Source organism: Halyomorpha halys, unplaced genomic scaffold, assembly GCF_000696795.3.
Source record: "Halyomorpha halys isolate HHAL.00 unplaced genomic scaffold, Hhal_1.1 Scaffold798.1, whole genome shotgun sequence".
NCBI lineage: Eukaryota > Metazoa > Arthropoda > Insecta > Hemiptera > Pentatomidae > Halyomorpha > Halyomorpha halys.
In genome coordinates, this window is record NW_027107612.1 from 221,323 (window position 1) to 242,929 (window position 21,607).

The following is a 21,607-nucleotide window of genomic DNA, read 5'->3' on the forward strand; positions in this document are numbered from 1 at the left end:
ATATATTTTTTTTTTTAATTTCGAATAGTTAGCTATGAATAAAATGAATTCTATATTGGACCTAAATAGGTCCTTTACTGAATAACGACAATAGTTTGGTAGGCGGAGAAGGTGATATATTATTCAGTCAAAAGTTGAAGAATCTACTGAATAAAAACGATAAGATGAGTAATAATTAGATATTTTGAGATATTCAGATTTATTAATTTGAAAGTAGGATCGCTTGGATTGACAGTATCGAGTGATTTTCGATGTCTATAAAGATCATTCAAGAAAGTTTTTGTGATTAAAATTTACAGTTATATACAGCTGGGGATAATTGACAAGTGAAGAAATGATGTAAAGATCATAAATTTATCTTGTTAGTAATTCTTGATCTTAATAAGGTTTGACTAATGCTATTTCTAAAACTTTTATTGAAATTTATAAGGCCGTACATCAAACATTTTAAATTCGGAATTCGGAGGAGTATTTTTAAAAACTATTCATTTTTATTTTTTTTACTTTGGCTTAATGAAGACCTATCACTGAGTAAATTGGTTATCGTCTAATAAGAAATTCATTTTACACCCTGAAAATGACAACAGGAGTAAGAGTTTAAAACAAAAACAACCTAATTTTCATGAAAAATCCATTAAAAATAACAACGGATTCAGATAAAGAGAGGTTGATTGGACTGGATTACATTTGTTCTATATTACTAGATTTTACTACATTTGTTGTTTTGGACTATACTATCTATCACTTCCTTAATGGGCAATATTTTTCTTGATGTACATAGTTAAAGAAATATGAGGTTTATATTTAATATAAACCACATCCGAATTATTGTTTGTAAAACATTTTAGATTATGTTTTATTTTTTTCTATAAGAATTTCCAACATATTAAAAAGAAAAATTGAATTATTTGATGATTTTATAACCCATATTTTTTTTCAACAGATCTTCGGTGTGATATTCGCTCTGTTCATGGCACTGACTGCTGTAGCAGCCATTGCCGAACCAGAACCAGAACCTGGTCATAAACACTACCCCTCTCATCATGGTCACGACCACCATCATCATGGCAAGAAAGGGTGATCAGCATCATCAGGGTCAGCATCATGGTCAAGGATGAAAACCAATATATAATATTAAAATGTAGAGAGACACTAATATTTAACACGTTATGTTCACTTGACTCACTAACATTAATAAATTCAATAATATATTCTTCGTCTATTTATTTCATGATCCCTTTATTAATATCTTATGATGGTAACAGAACTTCAGGTAAAATTCAATAAATATTAAACTCTGTTTAATTATGACCTAAGTCTTCTCAGAAGCATAATTAAATTAATGAATAGCGAAGAGGTATAGAGGAGGATTTCACCATTTTGGGAAAAAAAATTAAACTGGAACATGTATCAAATCTATGTAGCATTTAAATTATATAATAATTATATTATTATTCTAATATATGTCCATTAAATATTGATGAATAAAAGTAAAAAAATTACTTCCATATACATAACTACGTTCCACATTCATTAAAAATACACAATGACTACAAGACTTAGTTGTACGCTTTGGCGTTCTAAGTTAAATACTTTTTTTGGTGATAAATAAGAGTGCTGAATATCAAACAATAATTTTATTATTATAAATTTACAGTACTTAATGTTCAAATATTCTTCGGATGATTACCCTAAAAATATACGATTTACTATCTCAGTCCTACATTGCCAACTTAAGTTTGTAATGAAAAATAGGAACAGCTTTGCTACATTTGTGTTTTTCCCAGTTTAATTCATGCAAGAGTGATGATTGGATAATTTAAAAAAAAAATCTCTGAGTAAGTGCTTCGATAGTATATGAAATGTGGGGTTTCAACCATAATCATGTTATAGATTTTTTTTTTCGTAACCTCCTTTATTATTACATTCGATAAATACATACATACATATTACAGTGAAATGTTTATGCATACCAGTGAAATATTGCCTTGTGGCATTATAAGGTTAGCCATGTTATAGAGAGAGGTTTAGTTACATTTATCTCAATGTACTCAAATGACTCAATTCAAAGAGCCAAAAGTTTAAAATTAATTATTTCATTCGAAGCTCAATACATTTAATGTTACCGAAAACGTAAAAAAAAATAATGGAAACATCAGTTAAAGTAGAATAAATTTGGTAATTTTATTCAAAATCCTAAATAGAGACATTTACGTTCAATAGTTCCCAAAACATAATTATTTGAAAAACCAATATTTTTCCTACTAACGAAAAATTAATATATTGGGAATTTACTTTAACAAATATCATGGAGTGACGTAATTCTATGAACGACGTACTGATGTCTAATAACTTAATTACTGATGTCTTAATTCAGTAGTTGTTGCAGTTCACATGATATTTACTAAAATAAATTTGCTGAACATGTTTTTTTTTGTTGGGAAAAATGTCTGGTTTGTGAAAAACGATGTCTCAGGAACTATGTGTATTATCGATTTTTTTTTTTGCTAAAACTCCCCCCCCCCATTGGAGTCCTATACTGCCTAACCATGGCTGAGGGTCAAAGTTTTCATTTTGCGGGACCGCCACTCAATGAAAAAAGTCAACACCCCAGGCCGGATTCGAACAGGCACTGCTAATAGACATCAAATTGGTAAGACGGTGTCTTAACCACTGAGCTACTAACCACTGATCCATTATCAATGTTTTAAAACAGCTGCCATTTTGTATTTCCTTCTCCCAACTATGGCTGGCAAAGTCATCAATTCTGATCAGTAACTACATGTAGTTTTCATTAAAATACTCAAAGATTAGGGTAAATGGGGTAAAAAATTGTTTTGTTTTTTCATGAGCTGCCGGTCTAACATTTCGAAGGCTTACTTTAAATTAAAGTGGTGCTAAGTAAATGTCCACTAACTTTACGAACAATACAATTAAAGTTCTCTCTTTTAGAAAAATTACTATTCAAATAATTCTTTGGATGACCAGATTTAGAATTTATACCTCAATCGGTTAATTTTCCTGAAAGAGAGAACCTTTAATTGTACATTTTGAGTAAAGCTAAGTGGGAATGTATTTTAGCGCCACAGTGAAATAAGCCATCCACATGTCGGACTTTTTTTATTTTATTTCAGAACTTCCTAATCTGAAAGAAAACAAAAGATATAAGCAATTTATGTAGTAGTGTGATGGGGTGCACTGAATTTTCATGGGGTAGATCTAAAGAGTTAGGGCACACTTGAGGCTTGAACTAAAAATTAACTCTAACCTAAATATGCGTGTCTTGGTTGCATACTTATTATGTTTGGTCCAGCAACATTGTCATGCAATGCATTGTTGCCACCTTATTGGGGCTGAAGATGGTGTGAGTGTTTTGAATAGCGGATTGGTGTTACTTCGACTATTATGCGAGGAGAAGAACTCGCTGTGTCTCCGTTTTATAAACTCCTTTCTTTATAAATACTGTCGGCAGATTAAAGGACTCGTGAAGTCGTTCAGGTTTCATCTTCTTCAGTGATGTAGACCTCACCATCTCCCGCAGCACTAGGTCCTGAAACTGTTGAAGATGACGTTGCGTTCCGTTCCGAAGACGAATGAAGAGCGGCACTCTGTATAAAAAAGGTGGTAGAATGCTTTTATATATGTCAGCCTTTTTTTTTTTCTTACTTCCTTTATTATAATATATTTATAACAATATTAATATATACCTAAGAATATAAAAACATAACTGGTGCCCTTCCTTTGCCATATGTCATTATAAGGGGTGGGGCTGGGTCTACTGAAGGCGGGGGTTACAACATTGGCCCAGGAACCACTGGCCGGGGGGTACAAAGAATGGGGAGGGCCGCTCCACTGGGAGATAAAAGGTGAGATAAGTTAAGATGACTTCAGGCCATATGTCAGACACGAAACATGCACAATATAGAAATTTTAAGCGAATGTTAAATTAGCAAAGGAATCATTGTTGGAGATGCCAGAACACAGATTTTTTTCTATTATCAGATTGAAGCGGTACATGTTTGGCAAAATCTACAATTACTACAATGGAACCGTCATAATGTGATGGAATCTTTGGAAATATACTAATCAAGAAAATAATTAATTTTTTTTATGGAAAGCTGCTGTAATATCTTCCTTAGAAGTATCCTTTTCTGTGAATTTTAATTTATTGTTAATAACCACATCGAATGAAAAAATCCAGCATTTACCTGTACAGAAATAAATTTCAATAAGATTCCAGTTACTTCTGTAAGATCTTTACTTTGAATGGGATTTAGTCTATAGCAGTTTAATTTACCGAGCTTTCATATAATTGAAAGTACTATATCAATAAAAATAGATAAATCATCATTTGACTACAACAGGAGTAATTCATAAATTCACTTATGAATGGAATATGGTCCGGGTGCGGTCAAATAAAACTCAAATAATAATAACTATTTTAATTATAGGCTCAATAGACTAATAGGCTCAATTAAAATAGTTATTACTATTTGAGTTTTATTTGACCGCACCCGGACCATTTTCCATTCATTGATACACACGGCCAATCATCAATCTTCCAATTCACTTAGTTTTCGGAGACAGGCCATGAAAATAAAGTGAATGGCATTTTCATACTTATTGCGAATAATGGCGACTTTACCACAAACAATAATGATGGATTGATTTATTTCGAAATCTTTATTTATTTGATTCCTTAGTGGTTACCAATTAGTTTAATATAGACCTTAGTTTATATACATATATATATTTTAGATAAAAAAATGGTAAATTTAATTTTTAGTTGGTTTTATTTTAAACGTAATGTAATGTAATGCAATGCAATTAAATTATCAATTGCAATAATTAAATAAACGAAATATTTAAAACACATGTTTTTTTTCTTTAATTTTACTGATGGAATACAAGTTTTCATTTATTATTATTATTTTTTTTTTGTTAATATTTTTACTTTATACACACATATAGTTTGTCATTTTACTTATTAGCACACCCCCTCTGTATGTATCTAGGCTATAATAGTTGTAAATAAATATGAAATATTATGCGATATGAACTGTACAAAACGATAAATGACCATCATGCACTTTATCACATTTTTTCCTCGAGCCCCTGAATTAATAAATATAAAATAAAAATCCTAAACAATTTTTTTTATAATTCCAGGTAATTTCTAAATATTATAAGAAAAAATTCCAACTAAATAAACGTTATTTTGGCAGTGTTTAAATTGACTGTTCAATATTAACAGTGAATATAATTGTAAAAATCTTGCATGGTGCGTTGGTAACTTTCACTTATCACCGTACTTTGAGCTGAAGCAGCGACAATTCGTGTTCTGGGACGGATTTATTTTTGTAGCACCCATCACAACAATAAAAATTTAAAATAATGAATTTTTTATCTTCGGAACAATAACATGGTTTAATAAAAAGACAGATCCAATATTTTTTTATTTTTTTGTAACTTTAACATTTAAATAACGAAAAAAAAAATTCAAATGCCCAAGACTAGGGAAAATAACGAACTACATCTCCATAAGTATGCATCTGTTCGAAATTAAGGAAAATAATCCTTCTTCCCGGCCGCAATTCTTAGTATATTACCACTGACAGGTTAAGTGATAAAACTAAGCCTCATAAAAACCATGGAAGGAGCCTTTCTCAAACTGGTGGGACTGAAAACCCGTATAGAGCATTCGCTGCCAATTAGATCGTAATTAAACTCATGCTAGATAAAATCTTTTACATATATTTTTTCTCCACTCTTCATTAAGTTTTATGACTTTACATTTTGTAAATTTGTCAAATATTTAGCTTTCTAGCGGTATATTATACATCTATATAATTATATTCAAATCCGGAAATTAGTCTATTACCTGTGAATCTCTTCTTTTATCTCATTAAGTTAACTCAAATATTTTATTGTGAACTTAATGAAATAAAAGAAAAGATTCACAGGTAATCTATCATTTTTTTCATTGCTACAAGGAATAATGGTTAATTATTATAAACTAAATTAAATTTACTTTAGGGGAAGCTATATTTATAATTTGGCATTAAACAACTGTGGGGCTAATTCAACAATTACTAAACCTATTTGATATTAAATATGATTAAACTGCATATCGATATAAAGATTTGATCAGAATCCAACTATTCGATTTCAACTTTCGATAAAATTATGAAAAATAGTAAAACCAATAATAACAACAGGTAACTTGATTTTAGTGAAAATATTGCTGTAAAATTTCAGGTGAATACATACCTTAAATATTAAATTTAAATTCCGTAAAGGATTAAAATAAATCTCATCGAATCAACTTTGCTCTTAGTCCTAAACCTACCGACTGCTCTACAGTGTCTTTTAATAACTTTGTTCTTGTTACCCCCAGTCGAACAGATCCGCTACCTTTTATTACATCTGGAAAAACGACTAGCTTTGAATCCTCACACAAGACTGAAAAGGCAGAAAACTGCACTTCAAACACTTACTAAACAAATGGTCTAAACTTCGAATTCATTACAAATGGCTGATATAAACGACTATAACAAGGGTCATCTAGACAAACGGACTTGACCTTTGGGGCTCCACTAAACCTTCGAATTCCTCTCGTATCCAATCCTTACAATCCAAAATCCTTCGTAAAATCCTCAATGGTCCTAACTTTGTCACAACGAAATCATTCATAAAGACATTAATGTTTCATATGTAGCTGGTCTAGACAGAACCCGATATCAATCCATCCATAATTAACTCCCTAACTATCCAAACCCCACTAGTTTCACACCTTGCTTGGAAATGGAAGAGGATTCCTGACAATTCTTCGAGGCGCCTGAAAAGAAGTTGGCCTTAAGACCTTCAAATTCAGAAATGTTATTAGAGTGCTACCAATGGGAAGCTTCTCTACATGCCAGTAACATAACATTATAATCTAACATTTACTAGATTTATTTTTATGTAAATACCGTTGTGAATGTAAATAAATAAATTTCGTTTAGATTTTTTTTTTTTCAACATACACCATACCAAACACTCTGATACTATTTCGTGGAACTTTTTTAATTGAATCTATCAATCCATCAGATACCTATTATATTCAAATGGACAAACGGCATAAATATAGGAAATTGTAAGGAAAAATAAGGGGACTAAGGGAAGATACGAACACATAAAGTAAGATAAATCCATTCTTCTAAAATTATCACAGCAAGGTAAATCCATTATTTCCATATGGGCTCCAAGCCACATTGGGATTGTTGGTAACGAGCTCGCAGACAAAGCTGCCAGAGAGGCACTCACGCTCCCTGGCCGAGGCACCGCCGTTCTCACCCCATCAGAACTCAGTACGCCCCTTAAATTACATTACAAATATTAGAAAAATGGCAGGCCAAGTGGGAGGAAAGCTCTCCAAGTAAATTAAAAGAAATAAAACGATCAGTAAAACCATGGTCGACATCCTACCGCAACAGCCGCAGGGAGGAGGTTGCTCTGGCCCGCTTAAGAATGGGTCATACTTTCCTCACGCACTCTCACCTGATCAGAAAACTGCCACCTCCAACGTGCAAATATTGTCAGTCCATTCTTACGATTAGACATATTTTTGAAGAGTGTACTCACTATTTGCCAACAATAAATAGGATAGGACTGACCCCAAATTTATCCGAAGCTCTCGCAGATGAGGAAGCTAAAATTACACGAGTGTTTAAATTTTTAAAAGCACATCGCCTTCTTTATAAATTATAACTCCTCTTCGATTTTTTTTTTTTTTTTATTTATTTATTTTTTTTTTACTTTTATCATGCCATAGGCGTTGATGACCAGAGGGTTTTACGGCTTTAAGCAACAATCAACAACAACAAGTAAGATAAAAATATATTAAACAACATTGCTGTATGTATTTTATCCTGAAAACAAACTCAAAAACTTCTTCAGTCATACTAATGCAAATTATTACTCATGTTGATCTTTTTAATTAAAAAATATTAAAATTACTTAGGCCATGAATTTTTGACAATACAAAAGATGGCCAGCAGCCCTCCCTGGATATGCATTAGGGCTCTTCCACAAACATTATCATTTGTGACCCAAACGTTTTACGATCTTATAAAAATCACAATTGTAATATATATCTGAGGTATTAATATAAATACAATCTTCTTTGACCCAATCTTTGCTCTCGAGGCATAGGATCCAGTCATCTTCAAATGTTTTTCCACAAATAATACATTTGTGTTGAACGTTTTTCTTTGTTTTAATAACTTTTCAGTTCATTTATCATTATTTTTATTTTCCTAATAATTTTTATCGCCTTTATTTTCCTGTTTTCTTGGAACTCCTTTTTATATATTTGGCGAATATGTTGTAATCTCATATTAAAAGTATAAATAAATACGTTTTTTTTCCTTACCCCCTTTATTATAAATAACAATATTATGCATATGCTCTTCCTTTGCCATATGACATAATAAGGGGTTGGGCTGGGTCCACTGACGGGGGTTACAATATTGGCCTAGGAGCCGCTGGATAGGATGGGAGTGGGATAGCTCCGTTGTAAAATAAATGTGCATACTTGCTTATTCAACTTAATAATTTTTAATTAAGTTTAATAAAACTAACAATAATTGGGTATTTTCTCGATGCTCATGCAACAATTGAATTGGATTTATTTACACTTTAACTACGGGACATTTAATGTTTTACTTAGAGAGCATATTTTTGTGTAGGCAGCTTAAACGATTCAGTGTCTGAGGTTATTCAACCTTCCTCTAGTAATTGCCAAAAACACAACATACTAGTACTGTATTCAGTGTAAAATTAAAGATTTGAAATGGCAAGGTTTAAAACAGAGTTGACGTGGAATGACCTATTTCTGAATTATTTTTCCACACTTAATGCTTGAAAATGCTTGAAAATTGTGTTAAAATAAAAAAAAAATTAATAAAATTAAAAAAAAAAAAGTTCTAAATAGGACTACTCCGGTTGAAGTTCATCCCCACTTACATGATATTAGTCTATAAAACAACCCTTATCCAAATGGGGTGTAAATGAAACGGAAAAATTCTCGAATACAGATTCTATAAAAACGAATCGTTGTACAGTGGAGAATATCTCCGATCTCGTGAGCCAAAACCAGGTTTTCCCAGCGAACAGCAGAAGTAAGGAAATGTAATTAAAACTGAAGTAGAGTAGTAGAGGAGACAAGATAAAGGGATTCCCAATGAGTCCCGAAGAAGTTTTTTTACCGAGTGTTCAAGGTATTTATTCATTAAATCTTAAAATAATTAGCAGCTAGAAACCGCTAACCATGAAGATGTTGCTTCCAGATGCATAGTTATGCATTTTAGATAAATCAAGTATAATTAAATAATGTTTACTATGTTTATGTTACCAAATGGGCTGGCATCTTTCGGAAGAAACCCCGTTATAACAAGAGAAAGCATTCAAGTATTGCCATTAATAGAGACTCATTTTTGTCCCTAATTATAAAATTTTATAATTAAATAAAAAAGTTTCCAAAGCCACCCAGAGGTTCCTTATAAAAAAAAAAATTAAATTAAATTAAAAAAAGTGTTGAGAAGTCTTAAAGCTGATTATAATAGAAGTTGGACCTCTAGCATATTTCTTTGTATCACTGGTGTTTAATATTTAGGTTTATATATTTTTTATAACGATGATCGTTTTCTGATTTTTTTTAGTTTATTTAACTTATTACTAATATAGCTTAATTTTAGTAAAAGTAAATTATGTACTATCAATAATTATCACCAGCTTGTTAGGACTAAACCCATTGACATAATTAAATGATATGTAGATAACTGGTTGCTACAAAAAAAAATCACCCATAAGGGAAAAAAAATTAAAATTCATAAAGAACCGATTTCCAAGCCACCTTGTTATAGAACAATTAAAATTCTTCAAAAATTAAAGATTCTTTGGTAAAGTTTTTGAGTAAATTCATTATATTTTTTCTGCACCTAACACAGATTACTAAATGGTAAATTACTAGTTTAAATTATTACATTTCGACAGTAAAGCCTATTGCTTAATGAATGGAATAATTAAAGAAAAATGATACTAGCTTAAAAATTAATAACGCCACATATGTTGTCAAACAGTTCCAAATGGTGACCTATGGACTTGAGCATTATTTATTTAAGTGTTTCGACCACTAGGGCCATTTACACTGAATTTACAAAGTTAGTGGATTATAATTGACGTATTCAAAAAGTTACAAAGTGAGAAAGTTACATATAATTACAAAGTGAAAAAGTAACATATCAACATTTTAAAATGTTGCAATTAGAATTAAATTATGTAATTATGTAATTAGTAAAATTACTATATTAAATTTTGCATTCACTTATCCATGCTGGACTGTTAGACTATTTGTAATCAAAAATATTAATGATTTTTGAAAGTGAAAAAGTTTTATTATTGTTGTGGGATCTTCTCTCAACATCTCCTGTAAATCTGAAGAGAATCGGTGTGACTCGTGAGCAATACATTCAGTGAGAATGTGCCTAACGGTAAGATCGCTTTCCGCGACATATCAGTGCATTTTCTGTTTTCATGAGATGACCTTGTATAGACATAGCATTAAAAAACTAGACAGTGAATGACAAGTCCTCCATACTAAAAGGACAACAAAGTTTCCCAAACATATGTTATAACTGCCTAATGTAAATCATTCTTCAAGGTCTTAATTACATTCTTAGTTTCATATAACTTTTTCTCCAATCTTACCCCGTTGTGGTTATTGATCGTGAACTCAATAACAGGAACTGTCGTCCTAGGTGATTTCAATGCAATAATCACGTTACTAGGGATGGAGGTCAACTATTGGTGAAGAAGTTCTATACGATAGTTAATAAGAAAACAATAAGACTAACTCTCCTTCTTTGCGTACAACGGAGAAAAATCAAATTCATCAAATCCCGACTTAGCCACAAGCGATTGTCTGACTGCTGTCAGTTCAAAATATAGGAAGTGAGCAGAGGGCGTGGGCGCTGAACAATTCTCCTCAACTATATTAAAGTAAAAACCAGCGTGTAATCACTGGAAGGAGAGAAATAACTTACGTGGAACTGCAAAATGGCGACTGAGCCAAATATCAGAAAACCATAGAGCCAAATTGAAAATAGAAACAATCACCTCTATGAACTCTAATATTTCATGTAAACATGCAACTTCGAAGTAAGACATGCAAACTCATTGGAACTCTGATTGAATTTCTAATTTTCTACGACTTGTTGGAACTGAGTGAGGGACTACCTAGGATGCCTGGAAGAAAATATACAACACATGCAACACTATACATCTTCATACCCTAGGTGGAGATGAAGAGTTGAGCAGCCCCTGTATCCCATGCAATGGAAGCAAAAGTAGGGCTAGAACCGTTATCGTGCAAGCAAGAGAACAAAAATAAGATGAACCATCTGTATATAACAAACTACAGACAGATTTGTGATAGTTTTCTTATTAACATTCAGGCAGTCTTCGAATATGATCAACTCGTTTATATTTCAACACTCTATTTGAAATATAAACATCTTTCAACAATAAGTCATCCAACTTCTCTCGCATACAATCCCTGCTATACAGAATCTGTTGGATAATCATTAGTTTTCCTTATTTTTTTAACAAATGAAATAAAGCAGAATAATGTTTATATTCCATTTGTTGCTCATATGATCCGAATAAGACATATCTTCTTTAATTATTTATTTAGTTAACTATTTTAGTTTAATTAAGGCAGGATGGAAAAGTCGGTCCGCCATGAAAAGTCGAACTCAACCTCTCAGTCTAATTTAACTCCACTTCTGACTTAAGAGTGACATCATCATGTTTATAGAAATTAAAAAAACATTCAACGCAAAATACTACAGGGAATCCTACATTTTTTATATCGTTATTTCACGAACAAATTAAATTTGAGGTAAATGAGAAAATAAGGCTACAGTGAAGTTCATATATAATAACCTGGAAATTTAATAAAACATCAACATATATATATAGTTGTTTATCTCGTTAATCTAAAAATAGAGTTCAAATTCGAGTAAAGGTGTTTTTTAAATACTAATTACCAGCAAAGAATACGATTATATCAATTATACCGGATGCTGTCTCATATTTTTTCACCTTTCTAAAATCAATTGCATGATATTCTTATACACGTGATGATGTACACCACGATAATAAGTATCCTGAGAGATGATTAAAGGTTTTCTTTAGCTTGTCTGTTTACTGATAAATTCGAGAAAAAAAAACTAATCTTATATGCAAGTTTCCTCAAAACGTTTGTTGTAGGATAAGAAGATGCACGCACGTCAGTGATGGTATATAAACACCTGCATCTCCAGGCAGAGGATCAGTCATCGTTCAGAACTTTGCTGTTGAACATGAATTTTTACTATGTAAGTAGACAATAAAAAATTTAAAAGATTTATATAATTTAAAACGTTTCAGATAGTAATAATAAATTAATCTAATAATAAACAAGAGGTATCAAGTATATATTACACAATTTAGGGGCAACGTGATAAATTATCACCAAATTTTAGTTAAACCACCTAATTGAGAAAAAAATTATTTTCTAATGAAGATTTCTTTTACAGATTCCTGTAATTTATATTTTTTTTCAGAATAAATTATTAAAATACATCTTTTATTGCCTTATTAATTTTGGCTATCTGAAACCATTTCCAAGTTTTTTAACACCTGTAGATTTCGTAAAAATAAAATATAGAAAACCCAAAATTGGTCATCTATGAATATTATTTCATATTGAACAAATATATACACTAATTGTAACATTGCAACAATTTTCACATAAGAGAACAAAGAATGCATCAAGAAAACTGATCTTACAAACAATTATATGGTAATATGATAAATTATCTAAATTTCAAAAACCGATTCGTTTTATCGGCGGTTGTTACATTTCTTTTCTTTTTTTTATTTAGATATCGAACCAATTTAATAAATATTAAGTTGTTTATTGCAATTATTACTAGTGAGTTGTTATAATTATTATTTACTATATATTTGGCCCTTGGGAAAGCCTCTTTACAAATATGGTTGGGCACATTCTATACAAGTAAATATTTTACATTTATAAGTGTCCATGTTTCACTTATGCATATTCAATAAATGCACTAGATGCAATTTAAAAATGCCCTAAGATTTTTTTTTTTATATAATAGTAAACTGCCCGATTCGCAAAGACTACCAATAGTACAAGAGCTGGGAAGAAAAAAAAGGCAGTTATCTCACACCAATTTTTGATTACTTAAATAAAAACTATGTATAATTAATAGTCAAAATTGATGAGTCTGCCAAGTATAGGTAGGGGGAAGAAAAAATGGCGGCTGTTTCAAAACCTTAAAAAAACGCTAATTTTTCATTCGGAGCTCTATATCTTAAAAAATACCAACAACACTAAAATACCTAAGAGCACATTATTTAAAGAAGAGTAAATTTGGTGAAATATTAGGCCTTAGAGCTATTTACGTCTAATAGTTCTCGAGATATAGCTTTTTAAAAAGCAAAATTTCTTAAAAACTACTGCAAGATTAGTAGTTAGTTAATTTATTTTGAGAAATCTATATCTCAGAAACTATGTGACGTACAGATTCTATTAGCATTCAAATTTAAGCTAGTACTATAAAGACGTTTATAACCTTTACCTTCGTAGGAATAGTACTTTTCATGATATTTACTAAAATAAATTGATTTATAGTTGTTCGGACAATAAATTTGATTTATGAAAAACTTCATTTGAGAAACCATTTGACGTACAGATGTTTGCCAGCGCTGAAATTAAAGCTAGTTAAATTTACTATAAAATAGTTAATAATGTTTATCTTTGTCGGACTAGGAGTTTTTATGATATCTGACAAAATAAACTTACAAAATGTTAATTTCTAGTTGTTTGTATAAAATGTTGGATTTTTGAAAAAATATATCTCTAGATCCATAAGACACACATATGTCTGCCAATGCTCAAAATAAAGAAAATTTAACTTACTATAAATTAGTTTACGACACTTATCTGCTTAGGGGTAGTAGTTTTTATGATATTCACATATTAATATAAATTTGGCTAATGAAAATTTCTCTAAACAACTATAAATCAATTTATATTACCAAATTTCATGAAAACTATTACTCCTACGAAGATAAATTTAATAAACTACTTTATAGCTCATTAAATTAGCTTTAATTTGAGGGCTAATAGACATCTGTACGTTAAATGGTTTTTGAGATATAGATTTTTCAAAATAAATACTCTAATTACTGATCTTTTAGTACGTCCCATACAACATTTTTATGAAATGATGCTTTTGAAAAAGGTATATCTCGAGAACTATTTAACGTAAATAACTCTTTTACATATATCATATTTTAGCGAATTTTCTCATCTTTAAATGACTTTCTCTTAGGTTTTCTTGTGTTGATCCTACTTTTTAAGATATAGAGCTCCGAATAAAAGATTAATTATTTTTAACGTTTTGAAACAGCCACCATTTTTTATTCCCCCACCTATACTTGGCAGAGTCATCAATTTTAACTAGTAATTATACATAGTTTTCATTAAAGTAATCAAAAATTGGGGTGGGATAACAGCCTTTTTTCTCTTCCTGGGCTCTTGTACTATATAAACTTCTACCATATATCAGCCAGAGCAATAAAATCCAGATCAGCGAACCATTAACATCTACCGATTTTCCAACCCTCAGAAATATTCAATTTTATTTACATAGTATTCTCCATACTAAACTATTCATAATAAACACAAAACAAGTTACAGCACACTGAAATAAACAGCTCAATCTAAAAGCTAATTTTCAGTATAATCACTAAGAAATGCGTTTGAATCAGGTAAACAATGTAAATTCATTTTCTTTTCTGTATTTCTTGTTCTATACATCATATATTTTTAAAATATATAAAAAGTATTGGACATGTGATAACACATATGTTAATTTAATTATTATTATTTTTCTTTTATGTAGTATTAAATTTCATAATTGTACTACATTCTATTCCATTATATATAGAGCATATTTTTATTGTTTTTGAAGTACATTATTGTTTATTTGTTTCCGTATCAGGTAAGGATTGTTTTCTTGTTGTCATAAGCAATCTTAATAGAAGAATATTTAATTTTTCAAGCGATTTTGGCTGATTTTTGCACTTACAAAATAATGAATTTAATTGTATATGAACATATCACAGTAAACAGAAAAAACCTCTGTTTTTCTTTACTAAATAACGGATTGTGATTTTGACAGTACGTTCGATATCACTCTAGGAAAAGCCATAATTACTGTTCTCTTGTTGCTTCGTCGAAAAGTATTCTTTGGAATTTCTTCAGATTAATTCAGTGAAATTTTAAAAAAACAGTAAATTATTTAAGACAACCGTAGTACCGCCCACTATTAAAGAGCGTATGTAAATAAAAAAATAATTTATCAAAACAAATTAACTGCATTAATAATAAATACGGATTAAAATTAGGATACGTTCGGAAAAAAATTGTAATCTAATCATAGATTAATTAACTTTTAATTCAATTTTTTTTTCTAAAATTTCCTTTAAAATATCTAGACAAAAATCGTTGAAACAATGTGAAATTTCAACTTAATGTTTACTAACAGATATTTCATGTTATTTTTTCTCTAATTAATTTAACCTAAGCGTTACTAATATTATAGAGACAAGTTATAATTCTTTCTTTTTACTTCGTTGAAATTTAGCCAGTGTAATGAAATATACGAAGCATGTTGAAGAATCGATCTTCATTAAAAATAATCTATAAATAATTCTTATAGGTTCTGTAGTAAGATTTCTGAGCACTTTTAATTCGATCAGAACTTATTGGTGTTTTTTGGAGAAATTAATTTCTAAGCACTATTTAAAAGAAATATGGATTCATCTTAACATAGGATAAACTTTAACTTAAGCGATAAATTTACTTTTATTTTAAATAAAATAAAAATGATTTGTAGCATCTATTTTTTAAAATATTTATTGTATATTTACATATTATTTGATTCGAGGGAATAACCCTAAACAAATAAAATCTCCTCATATCAAGCAATGCTTATTTTATGGTTACAAGGATAACACAGTTTTTATTTTTTTATGGTGAAATCTTAATTATTAAAAATAAACAACTAATAATATAAAAATAGTAATCATATAAATTTCATTACATTTTACTTATGTTAATTAATTTTATGTGTGTTATTTTGGCTCTGACCGACAGATGTTGCCATTTGGTGGAACATTTTGGATCTAATGTTTTAAATAAATAAAATATATAAATAACTTGACTTAAAATCAGCAATGACAACATGAATTGCAAAAAATTAAAATCAGAGTTTAAACTGAAATAAGAACTATGCAAGGAGAATTTTAAATATCTAATCACTAAATAAATTTTGTAAAAACTAATAGGTTATTATATTACCCTTTAATAGAAATATATTTTGAATTAAATAACCTTTATCATTTATTGTTTCAATGTATCAATCTGCTTAAAATTTTGCATTCCTTGCAAAATTCTTCATCTCAAATTATAATGTATTGGTGATTAAAAAAACAAATGATGAATTGCTTCATTTTTTTCTATTACACATTTCTTGAGGATTAATTTTGGTGCTCAAAAATCTTTTAGTGTAACTATTGCTCAATAAAAAATTACGAGCGAAAACAGCAGTACTATTTAAAAAAAAATGATAAAAAACGTTATGTAACATCTTAAAAAAAAAATGGTTTCTTTTTTGTTTGCATTGTAAGTCTGTTAATTTGTGGGTAGAATATACTAGTATCTCACAGTCATTTTTTTTCTTTAAGACATTTTGTAAATCATGACTTAATATGACGAGAAATCTTTATGACCTTTGGATCTAATAATGAAAGCCTGCATTTTTCGAATATAAAAAATAAACATAGTATTTTCCGGGGTTTTGCATCAGATCCTTTTGCCTGAAGGTATTCATTATATATAATTACGACACAAATCAAGCAGTCTATCATCTGGTATTAATTCCATTAATAATTAATTTGGACTACCGATACTTCCAAGGTTATATTTTAAAAAATTATCCAAGACCATATTTTTTTGTTATTTTTTGAGTGGTCTTATAAAGGTTAAAGTTGAAGGAGTGTAAATGGGGAAAACGTGAAGTTGGATAACGATGGAATATATATCTAAGTCATACGAAGTAACAATCCTCCTGCCAGTCAATAAATAAACGACCACATACACTGGAAAACAACCATTACTATTAAGGGAGTTTTTTATTTAATAAAACATTTTGTGATGATTTAATGATTTACTAAATTGGTTAATGAGAGATACATGTCATTATATACAACGGAAATACACTAAGTAAGTCAATCTTGAAACAAAATATTAATACATTTTGCTAGTTACTACTTACGTATTTAATAAAATGTTCATTTTATATACCCTTCCTTTCTATATATATATATATATATATATATATTTGGACAGAGATTTTGTTTATTTTTATGTAATTTTTTTTCATTTATTTATTAATTTTTTTTTAAATTTTAGTATGAATGTGATCAGTTATTAATACCTATTGCCCAACAACATTTTGGCAGATTGTAATACTTATAAATACATACAGTTTTGATTACAAAAAAATAATATTGTTAAAATAATTATAAGTACATAGTTTTTTCCTTGACAATGGCTAATAATTTTCTCACTTACTAACCATTTCACCTCTCATTATCTGTAGAAATATTTAGTTTTTCCATTAAATCTTTTATCATTCTAAAGAGAATTGCATGAATTCTTAATTCCATGAAGTTCAATAGGAATCTCATTTTCTAGAAAAGTAAACATCCAGAGAATTTATATTTTAATGACAGTTAATCACTTTTAAAAAATCAAATGTCAAAAACATTTTTTTTTTCATTGCCCTGTAAAGTTTCCCAACATGAGATATTTGCTGTTCAGCATCCATTAAATATTTAAGAATTTTTTACATGACTCCTTCCTGATCTTTCCTTACCTTAGACACATACATATTCTCTAAAATCAAAATTCTCAGAATCATAATCTCTAAAATCATAATTCACAGAATCATAATCTCTAAAATCATAATTCTCAGAATCATAATCTCTAAAATCATAATTCTCAGAATCATAGTCTCTAAAATCATAATTCGATTATGATGATCATTGAAGATTAATAACAAACAAATAAAATTTAATTTTAGTGTGGTAAGGAAGTAAAAAAAAAAATTAATTACAAATTTATTTTAAAATAACAAAAGTATTGATAGCTGAACAAAGTCAATCGTTGAAATAAATTTTCTAGTCGATGTATCTTATATAAAGAGAAAATTCAAACATAATAAACTACATAAAATAAAATTAGAAGAATAAAGAAATATAAAAGCATCAAACTGGGGGTATTCAACCTTGAAAATGCATTTAAATTCGATGCAAACATTAAATAAATGAATCCATAATATTCTAATTACCTAATTGGCAATTTATATGTAAAATGAATAACAGAAATAGGATTATTTAAATATAGGAGTTTTCCTTTCCTCTGTATTTTCTCTAATAATATATTGATATGAATGCATAATTAATTTCATTTGCATGCATAAATGCTAGTAAACATAATAACCTGTTTAATATTTTTAAATCTATTTTTTTTAAAAATACTTCAGCACTTTTTAAACTACTGGGATGACTCATAATTTATTCATTTAATTTTTTGGAACAGTTGCATTTGAAACTCAAAAAATCTGATCAATAAGTTTAGTGAAACAAATGTTTGTTTGGTGGAAGTTGATTTGCAGCTAGGAAAAAACGAACTTTTATTTTTGCTGGCTCATATTTTTCAACTAGACAGCATGAATGTTATGAAAAAAGTCAAGCCCAAGATCCTAAAAATGATTGTGTCAAATGTGTTTAGTGTATCTCTCTATGCTTATTTAAAAATATTGTAAAACCAATTCATAAGTTTTATTTTTCAAATTAAATACTAATATTCAAAGAATGTTATGAGCAATTTCAGCTCAAAACATTTAAAAATATATTTAGTCTGTTCATTTCTGAATATGTAACTTTTTTTCTTTAGTGAACGGCTTAAAAGTTTTTTCAACTTTTATGTCTCAAGTTATTCAGACCCACGGGTTCCCACCGAAACTCCATGCGTTCATGCATGACCTAGACATTAGGTCGCATTGGTACATTTCAGGGTTGAAGCGATATTTTACAGAGAGGCAACATTTTTTCTTATTTCGTATATTATCAAAATTATAACTTTTCTACAAATTACTATGATGAACAACCAGTCCTAGCTTAAATGATATTGCTTATGTTAAAAATACCAGAAATTCACAACGAATTGAATTTTTAGATCTACCGGTTTTTTCACTCTAAATATGAATAATTGAAAAAATGGTTTAAAAAATTAAATTCATGAAAGATGAATAACTTTTTTTGTTGGTATTTTTAATAAAATAAAAGTTGATTTAATCGTAAACATTACGAACTATCTTAAGGCTAAGTTTTATTTACTGAGGTTACGTCATTATACTGTTATATTTTTATCCGTCTCTATTTAAATTATTGTTCAATTAAAATCTTCGGTCTAAAAATTACTACACATCAATCATTTTTTTGTAATTTTTACAAGGGACAAAATTTTTATAAAGACTGGGTATTTGATTGCTGAATAACAATAATTCCTATACCATTTTTTACAGTGACATAAAAGACTGTTGATGATTCTTAATTTAATTAAGTATTTAATTTTGGGCCACCCATAGCTCAGTGGTTAAGCCACAGTCTTTACCAATTTTGATGTCCATTGGTGTTGTCGGTTCGAATCCGGCCTGGACGTTGACTTTTTTCATTGAGTGGCGGTCCCACAAAATGAAGAACTTTGACCTCCAACCATGGTTAGGCAGTATAGGACTCCAATGGGAGTCTTGGCCGAAAAAAAGAAGTATTTAATCAAAATATTAATATTGAAAATTCTAAAATCTTGATTACTAAAATTGTTTATAAAATAGTAGTAAATATTATTTAACAAAAACAGAATTACTGTAAAATCGTATTGTATTTTGAAAATGACCGGTGAGTTATCATCATAGAAAGAAAAATATAATTACCATATTCTTTTATAAGTGAAATAATTGCTAAATAAACAATCTTTATACTTTTAAGTGGAAAATTAGTGGTCAGCTTACTTATAATATCTAAGTGTTCTCAGTAGCCCCTTGTTACATTGCATCGACACTCAAGGTTGTAACGTAGCTGAACAGCTTTATATTTATTGTAAATTAAATAAAGAAATATCTAATGGTTATTTCAAAAATCATGACGTTCATTTAATTATGAATTGATCTAATTACTTTTCAATTTTCATAAATATTATAAAAAACAAATTTTAAATAATTTCTATGAATTTTTATTCTCAGTCTGATATACTATGTGTCTCAATGCTCTTGGGTATTTAGAAGAGAATATTTTCTAGTTTGTTGTTTTTTCTATTAAAAAGACAATAAATCAAGTAAATCAAAACTATTCTGTTTGTTTTATTAATTAGACTAAGGTTGAGTATATTTTTTTAACTTATTTCAGTTGGCTCCAAGTTACAGTAATTAGATAAATATATGCATTTGTTTTTACAATTTGATGTAGGCCTATATTTTATTTCTCAGAACCTTTCACGTATATTATTTCTTGTTAGAAGGAATATACTCTAAATAGGAGAGGAGAATAAAATATTCTTTGCTGTAAATTATGCAAAATAACTCAATGCTAATTACTCCTTCCAAAAACGTAAAGTAACATTTATTCCAGAATATTCAATACTTGTTAAGAATATAAGTGCAAAATATTATATAGAATTGTATAATTTAATAACATCTAAATGTGCAATTTAACATTAGTTATTTATTGCGTATTTTAAGCAATAAAAAAAGTTAATCATTATCATTAATTATTTATTTTATTAAATGTTATATTTTAGTTTGTTTAGGGTTCGAATCCAGCTGTGACAGATGATTAGTTTTTTGTTTCACTGCAGCCCTGAGTCAGGCCTGAGGGTTCGGGAGCCCAAACTTAAAGGCTTTGCACTGTCGAACTTAATTAAAATCTTAATTACGAAGATATACCATGGTTAAATATTATACTCCCTAACACAACATAACACTAATTTATAAAATAAATGTTATCACTCATTCTGTAATAAGCAGTGAGCAATATAAATAATAAAGTCACTTTATTTTGTATGTTGCAGATTTTTGGGTTAGTCGTAGCCCTGATAATGGGACTGTCAGCCGCGACAGCTCTAGCAGACCCCAAACCTGAACCTGAACCTCGTGGATACGGAAGGGGAGGTTATGGACGAGGTGGATATGGAGGAGGTTACGGTAGAGGCTACGGAGGCAGAGGACGTCACTATGGCTGAACATATAAATAACTGATGATGGCACAGACACGGAACTAACTTGCACATGGCATGACGCAAAAAATAAAATAAAAAATGTTAACAAGATTAATTAAAGTTAATAAAAACTGAAAACACTATAAA

The 21,607-nt window shown here is 29.3% G+C and overlaps 1 long non-coding RNA gene and 1 other non-coding gene across 2 annotated transcripts in view; both read left to right on the plus strand.

The window, feature by feature from the left end:
• LOC106686218 (uncharacterized) overlaps nucleotides 1-1,213 on the plus strand; it is a 2,923-nt gene extending 1,710 nt beyond the window's left edge. The window contains exon 2 of the long non-coding RNA XR_001343977.2: nucleotides 944-1,213. This is a non-coding gene — a long non-coding RNA (uncharacterized lncRNA). The remainder of the gene's footprint in view (nucleotides 1-943) is intronic.
• A 2,614-nt stretch (nucleotides 1,214-3,827) lies between these two features.
• On the plus strand, nucleotides 3,828-21,607 carry LOC106686207 (uncharacterized). The gene is made up of 3 exons (XR_010843032.1): nucleotides 3,828-3,866; nucleotides 12,313-12,419; nucleotides 21,314-21,607. It is a non-coding gene; the product is annotated as an uncharacterized protein (transcript).